The 8,054-nt window shown below is 40.0% G+C and overlaps 1 protein-coding gene across 1 annotated transcript in view; it reads left to right on the forward strand.

The window, feature by feature from the left end:
- Positions 1 to 950: 950 nt before the first annotated feature.
- The window catches only part of LOC109308801 (zinc finger protein 592-like), a 47,737-nt gene continuing 40,633 nt past the window's right edge, over positions 951 to 8,054 (forward strand). Inside the window, exon 1 of the mRNA XM_019533207.1 lies at positions 951 to 1,013. The gene's annotated coding sequence lies outside the window, so the exon portion shown is untranslated. The remainder of the gene's footprint in view (positions 1,014 to 8,054) is intronic.

Here is an 8,054-nt window from a genome sequence, read left to right on the forward strand (position 1 = left end):
AATAGTATACACCTGTAACTTCTGTGTAGAAACTATGCTGTCAGAGAGTCAGTAGTGTGATGTGTGGGGTACATTTCAGTAGAACAGTGGTCTTGAAACTTTTTTGATTGCGCACCCCTATCAGTAAAAAATTTTTGAGCACGCACCCCCAATATATGTATATTTATATAAATATACATCTAAATAGAAATTCTAATATTTTCTTTCCACACCCCAATGGATTGTTTTGTGCACCCCACTTTGGAGACCACTGCAGTAGAGGATGAGCCAGTGCCAGGGTCAATGCTAATTTTTTAAATCCTTTTAAAGTTCAGTAGGTCTTTTAAATGTGATGCTGTGTGTTCCTTGGATATGTATATTTCACTGATGTTGGCTTCTTTCCTAATTGTCATAGTAATATTTTTTTGGCCAATTTTTTTTCCCTGGGTTTCAGTTGTGTTAATAAAGGCCACGTTTTATGAGGTTGGAGACACTATCTGAGGGAGGAAGCTGGCCAGCAGGAATCTCTCGGTGGTAATAATGTGAGAGAAGCAAAGCACTTGGTTTGACTTTTTAATCCAAAGCTCTGTGCAGAACTGGCAGTTAGGAAAAGACATGGTCTTGTTTGTAAGATGACCGAATTTGACAGAGTCATTTTAACACCATTTTGTTTCACTGAAACAGGAAGCCCATGATGCTGTTTTTACACAGCCACTTTTCTCAGTACAACTGTGCTTTAACCATGAATTTCCTGATCTGCAAATGCTTTTGCAACCACATGGCCATGGCTTGTGAGCTTTCTTTTTTAAATAATGTCTTTTGACTTTCCTTATACCTCAGTGCGATTTTGTTTGTTTGTTTGTTTGTTTTGTTTCTCTGGGGAAACTAATACATAGATAGGGCTAAAATGAATGATTCTGAAATGACAGAGCTACTGTATTGCTTTTTCTAGATCTGTCTAAAAGAAAAAGCATGATGGACTTATAGGAAGCAATGAAAACTTGAGGAAAAAATATTTCTGGATTAAAGAGTAGGTAAGGGAATATGTGGAAAATCTCAATGTCATACAAGTTAGCATCTCCCTCTGACGTTGTTCCTGATGCACGCTAACTAAAGACCCTGCCATACTGCAGCCAGATACTTTTGAAAATTCATGATCACCTGGGCCAGTACTGGTGGGGGAAAATGGCATTGGGGAGTGTTAGGCAATTTTTATTTCTTGTACAAAGGAGGTATACAAAAGAAGAAAAAACTGGCACCATATCTGGACTGCAGGCTTGCCATGCCCCACAGCTCCACATGTGCTGCTACCTGGGTTGGCAGCAGCATAGGCAAATCTGGAAGGTTTTGAAGGCAAGTTAATTGACAGGGAGTTTTAGCAATGCTAATAAGCCTGGCCTCAGTGCTGCTGTGCTGGTGCAGCTAAGTTGCTTCTGGTCCAGGTGGCATTGTGTGGAGACATACAGCATGTTTGAGGGTGCTGTGGTTGGGCATGGTAAGTCTGCTGCGTAGACCTGGCTTATGTCTCTAGGGTGGCATTTATTTTTATGCAGAGGGTTAGTGTGGTGTTTACTTACCACATTATCCTTCCTCATTGTACATATTGTAGCACTAGGACAAACCTTGGAGCACACATAATTGGCCTACTTTAAAAGTCAGGAGTTTTGTTTCCTTCACTGATATTATATCTTTGTTCTTCACAGAATGAGGAAGGTCACTTAACCTGACCTTAAGAGGTGGGGAAGTATAATTTTTCTCCATCTTGCAGTTAAAGCAACTGAGGATTTTAGAGGCTGCAAGAAATTTTCTTCTAGCAAAGTAAGAAGTAAAACCTACATCTAGTAGTGCAGACTTAAGGGAATGGCGCTCATTGTTTGAGATGGTGTGTTTGCCTGTGAAAAGGGACTAATCCTGTATAAACACCCACAAAGTCCTTTAAAACCATGTATTAATGTAAGCTATATAAATGTTGAATTTATTTTAAAAAATCTGAGAACATACTTAGATCCTTAAAACAAATTTTCAAGAGCCAAGAACCTTGATTCCACATGCTCGGCTGTCTAGGAAATGGCTGTTTAGTCTGATTGCAGGGGGTATGTGCATTCCCAAGAAGGGCTGAGGAGGTGCGGAAACACCATGTTATGTGACCATCATGAAAGAAAACTTAGGAGGAGGAGGTACGTCTTGGCTCTGCAACTGATTCTCAGCTCACACTTGGTTTGGTTTCTTCCCCCTATGTTATACTAAGCCAGATTATCCCCTCTGATATTATGCTTCCCCCCAGTGTTTCCTCCAACATATCTGTGTTCGTGTCCATGCCATGTTTTGCCCATATATTACCTAATGTTTCTGGTGAAGTGATCAGTTTTGAAATGATAATATTTTAGATGAGACTTCAGAGTTAACTAATCTAGTCAAATGAACGGATAAATCATACTGGTGGAGATATTATTTTAGTCAGTCTGCAGACCCATGTAAACATCATGTATTATTTATGCTCTGCTTATTGTCCTGGTTACCCTGACATGGAAGCCAGAAACTTTTAGTGTTACTTAAATCCAGAAACATCCATTCAGAAAATAAAATGTGAGAAAAATGACCATTCATTCTGATAGAGATAAATAGTTCCATCAGTATTAAAAATTTAACAGGAAATTGAAAGGATTGTTTGTTCTAGATTCCGGTCTAGCATTTAAAAGAAGAAAATTAGTCATGGCAGCCAAAGATGCATAGTAGCTGAGAAATAGATGTCCTACCTGCAACTTAAAGTAGGACTTAGAGTAGTAGTTCTAGACTTTTTTAGACTCAGGACACACTTATCAGACTCAAGGAATGCCTTGGAAAAAGCCAGCTCTTAGCTTTTACTACTACTACTACTTTTTTTTTGATTTATAGAAAAAAAATGGAGCAATTAATTCTATTGCAAAGAAGTGACCACAACAGGGCAAAGTGGCTTTGACTCTATGGACTTGCATTTGAAATACCTGGATTGGGGAGTGTTAGGCAGCTAACAGTGGTAACTCATAATGAGAAAGGGAGACCTCCTGAAACAGATTGTCTACTATATTTTAAAATATTCTCCATTTCTTCTTTTTCTACTGTGCTGCAAATTTGTGCTGGGATATATGTTAACACAGTTTTGAAGGCTTCAAAACAAATACTCCCCATTTTGACACGGGTCCATCCCCAAAGGCCACTTGGCTTGACAAGCTCTAGTTCAGTGGTTCTCATCCAGGGTGGCATGGCACTATGGGTTGCCTTGAGATCCTTTCGGGAGTGTTGCAGGGTACCATGCAGTGTTAGCACTATTAGGTAGGCAAATGCGATTCACAAGATAAACCCAGAGATTTTGAGATGAGAATAGTGTTAAAAACTTGCTAACCAGTTGTGGTCTTCCTGATTTGCAATAGAAGAAGTGCTCTTTTATTTTTCCACATTAAAAAATGAGTGAAAACGAAGAACTGTCGTTTTCCGAATAGTGCCTTCAGTCTAAGGCTGAGAACTACTGCTCTAGGCTTACCTACGTGCTGCAGCAGTTAGGTGTAACAGCAGCCTTTGGTTACAAAAACCAAGATCTATACACTGGACACATTGGGAAACAGGTGAAGTTGTCATATGTCTAATGTATATGACACAGTCCATCTATAATAGCACATAATCTCTGTTTCTCCACCCACAGATACTTTCACACCATCATAACTAGTGTACAGCACCGACCCTTCCACCGCCTTCTAAAATTCGAAGTGCCAGCCTAGAATCTGTTTGCTATCTTTTCAAATAAAATGTCAGGCAGGCAAAACTCCATTGGTTATGTTTGATTTACTTTCTCAAGATTTTCTCTTCAATCATGAGGGCTAGAGAAAAAAAAAGAAAGCTGAGATTTTTAAACATCTGCTTGATGCCAAATGCACTTACATTGAGTAGTGAGAAAGAGGGAAACTGTTTGAAGAATGACTGCTGAAAACTTTGCTTAACGAAAATCCTTTTTCCCCCCTCACCAGCAGTTCCTCTTCTCAGAGTTTTGAATGGGTTTTATTAACCCGTTCTGAAGGTTACACACACTAAATGTGTGTTAAAGGAGTAGTGTAAAGGTTGTAAAGTCATACATTCAAAAGTTAGGGAATACCTGTTGAAGTTGCTTTTGCAGCCTGTCTTCTGGCCCTTTGTGCATATAACAATACAGTATGTATTGACATAATCACAGGCTGTTTTCTCCATAGAATGGATAGTGCTTGGGACTCCTTCATCCTGTCCACTGTGTGCCTTACATAGTGCCCATCATTCATGAAGACAAGGCAATTCTTTTTTGAATGGCATCCACGTCTATGCTGCTTCTAGCTGAGCATTTTGTAGTAGTGCCCACAAGAGTGGGCTTGTATCTCCTCCTGCCTCTTTACCCTGTTCTTGGACATTGAAGGCAAGATTATAAAAGGGGGTTTGGCCCACACATCTACAGCTGCTTCTCTTTCTTGAATCTGGGCAGGAGATGTACCATGAACTTCTCCATGCTGCTTTAGCCTCTTTGAAGACTTAGTGCTCTCGTTAGATGTGTTCTTAGTTAGGGTTAAACTAGAACTTTATCTTTGCTTTATTCATAACATTTTACACACGTCCTACTTCAGATGACAGGCTCTTAAAGGCAGCATTGCAAGTCCCAGGAGGTGGCATACGTGCTTCTTTTTGAGAAACTGGAACTCAGAATTGGAAATCATGCTTACTTGCTAATCCAAGAAACTCCTGCATTAGGTAGTTCTGAACTCTCAACCAGGAAGAGCTTTTCTTCCTCAGAAAACAGTCCTGAAAGTTGTTGCTCTACTCTGACATCTCCAAGAGAGCTCTAACCAGATACAAGTCATCTTCTTCAGAATGGTAAATCGTTACTGGCCTCCACTGCCTGTGTAACCTGAATGTTGGCATCATTGTGCAGACATGTCTTCAGTCTCCAAGCTCGCAATTTTCTTGCCTGGTCTGCAGAAAGTCATAGTTGCAATTGGAAGGAAAGCCTTTCTTAGGCCCAGACTAGTATAGATAATAGCCTTGTGGTAGTTTAGCTGTTAAAATCTAAGATATTTCTACTTTCCCTCATCTTCCCCTCCAGCTTGTATAACTGGATTATATTTGGGCATATTTTCACAGGACAACAACAGACACATTCTAAGATGTATGGGCCACCTTGTCTCAAATATCAAATCCTTCCCCAAAAGCAAAGGGGGAACTAGAACTTTTCACAGGAACAAACTCTCAGGAATTTTTACTGAGGGCTATTTTTCCCTAGTCTCATTCTTCTATATTGGCTTGTTTGAAACAAAAAACAGGCAACTTCAGCTAGACTTCTGGCACAGAAAATATCAGTCCAAATGGTTTAAAACTGAACTAACATCTAAGTAACTGAAAACATGGTCCTATTATGGGGAACTTGGGCAACCTTAATAATAGGCAAGGCTACTCAGTAACGTGTGCAATGAGGAGACAAGGAGTTTAGCAACAGTCATTAATAACTAGTAAGAAAACTTGAACAAATTTCCATGTATGGTTAATTTGAAAGTTTGGGTATGCTTAGTTCTGAGACAGCAAATGATGGTTAAAATATAAAGAATGGTCTTTCGTAATACAAGAACAAAGGATTGTCTACAAATTATACATAATTATTTCTAACAAAGCATTGCAGCAAACATGGAGTGATTCAATATTAGACCTCATTCTGATGGGTAGATAAGAACTAATCAAGTTAATGGTTGCCTTGGTGCAAGTGATCGTGACCTGGTTACATTTTGTTTTCTGTAATCATAATAACCTCCCAGTCAGTAACATACATATATGGTTCCTTAAAAAGGCCTGTTTCTCAAAACCAAAATTATACGGACCAAGATTTAGATATAAACAAAAATGTTGTTTAAGAAAGTTGTTTAAGTTGCTTAAGAAAGCCTTACTAGATGTTCTGCAAACCACAGCTCCTCAATTATGGAAGAATAATGATTTGGTTAAAAAAAAAGTTTCTAGTTGTGAAAGCAACAATACGAAGTAAGAGCTCACCAAATAAGAACTGGAGAAAAAGGAAGTTGGTGATTCTGAGTATGAATTAAAAAATAAGAAAAGCAGGTAATTGGTGAGGCAAAATAAGGATATCAGTTAAATAACTTTAACAGATAGGATTAACAAGAATAAGAAGTTGTTTAAAAAAATAGGAAAGAGAAGAATCCCAATGGTGGGATACAGCAGGGGTGTTCAACCTCTGGCCCATGATGCCATGTCATCTGGCATGCGGGTCTCCTTATGGGTGTGGAAATTTGGCAGTGAGGGAGTGGTGGTATGGTTCCCCCACTGCCAAATCTCTGAACCCATGGGGGAGCCCCATGCCCTGTGCACTGGACCTGGTGCCTGATCCTAGTACGTAGGTCAGGATGAGGGTGGCACCAAGCCCCAGGGGCCAATCATTTTGGGGTGGGGGGGAGCAGAAGGGGATAGCACCAGGCCTTGGGGACCCACCCCTGGCATGCATGGGGCAGGAGAGGGTGGCCCTGGCCCCCAGGAACTAATCCTAGTGTGCAGGGGACATGGCTGGGACCCTGAGACTCAATCTTGGCACCCAAGGAAAAGAATAGGGCCCCTGAGACCCTATCCTGATAGGAGAAGGCAGTGTCAGATACCCAGGAGGGTGGGACTGTGCAGTGCCTGGCTCCTGGGACCCAATCCTGATGTGCAGGGGGCAGGAATGGGTGGTGCTGGGTACCAAGGCCCAATCAGGCCTGCAGACAGACCTGCACTACTCATCTGGCCTGCAGGGCCAAAAGATTGAGTACCACTAGCATAGAGCTATAATTAAGCAAGTTAATACAGTTGTCAGTGATAATGCAAAGGAAGACTTTCTGGTAAACCTCAGTGGAAATATTCCAGTAAACATTTGTGTATTGTATTCAGAGCAAATTTAGTTGATATATGCCCGTGCCATGTAACGATGATGAAATACCCCAGCTGTGCTTACCACCGCAGTTGACAATCACACTTGTAACTAAGCCTGGCTTACAGTAGATCACAGTCTACTTTTTTGTTCCTAGACAAAAGGATCATACACAACTAAAAATTAAAAGAAAGAACTCCTAGATGTTCTACGGTAACACACCATGTGACAATGTCCCAGTGCTGTATGTGCCCACATACATTATTCTAAAAAATTATTAACAGAAAATCAATCAGCCCAGCTATTTCATTGCATATTTAATAATAATTTCAAACTGGCAAAGAAGCATTTTTAAAGTCATGATACACTTCAAGATTCTAAATAAAATTAGCTCTATATAAAGATATCTGTCATTAATGGCACTTTACTATTCTCTACAACATTTATGCTGGAGCTAAATATAAACTTGTATGAATTATTCTTATTTTTTATTATTCTATTCCAATTCTATACTTACTTCTTGGCAGGCCCATTTAAGCTCTCATGTACCCACCATGCCCCCACCCAGCCCCAAGGAGCTAGCTTTCATTTGAGCATCCAGTAAATGGCTAGATTTTCATCAAAAGACCTCAGCACTCAAAATTTCAGTGAACATGATAGCAGTGTTTGGGTGCTGTGCATGCTTAAAATCTGGATTCTTCATTTATGTGCTTAAATGGGAGCTGGAAGAGGTCTGAATATTTGGCTATGGTTGCGGTTGCTGAGTAGTTTTGAAAATCCAGCCAGCGAAGTTTAAAAGCAAGGTGCTGGCCAACTCTTGTCCATTGAGGATAATCTTTTCTTAACTCCTGGAGAACTGGGGAGCAGGTTCAGAAGAAAAATTAAAATAAAAAACAATGTTGGTTCAGTTTTTAAAAGGTTAAGAGAACGATGAAGGCAGTTGGCTAGCTTAACACTGATCCTTACTAAATGGCTAATAGGGGACTAATTACAGAATATCAAATATGGTGGATCAGTTGATCTATCTTAAAAACTTATGGCCTTCAATTTTGTAATGTTTGAACACCTCACCATACACAAGTGATGAAGAGACTTGTTGTCCCTAATTCACATATGGTGTACCAAGGTAGAGAAACTTCTTAGGGTTATAGAAGAGGCCACTCGTATGGTTGATGGC

Source organism: Crocodylus porosus, unplaced genomic scaffold (genome assembly GCF_001723895.1).
Source record: "Crocodylus porosus isolate Cpor-Errol unplaced genomic scaffold, CroPor_comp1, whole genome shotgun sequence".
NCBI lineage: Eukaryota > Metazoa > Chordata > Crocodylia > Crocodylidae > Crocodylus > Crocodylus porosus.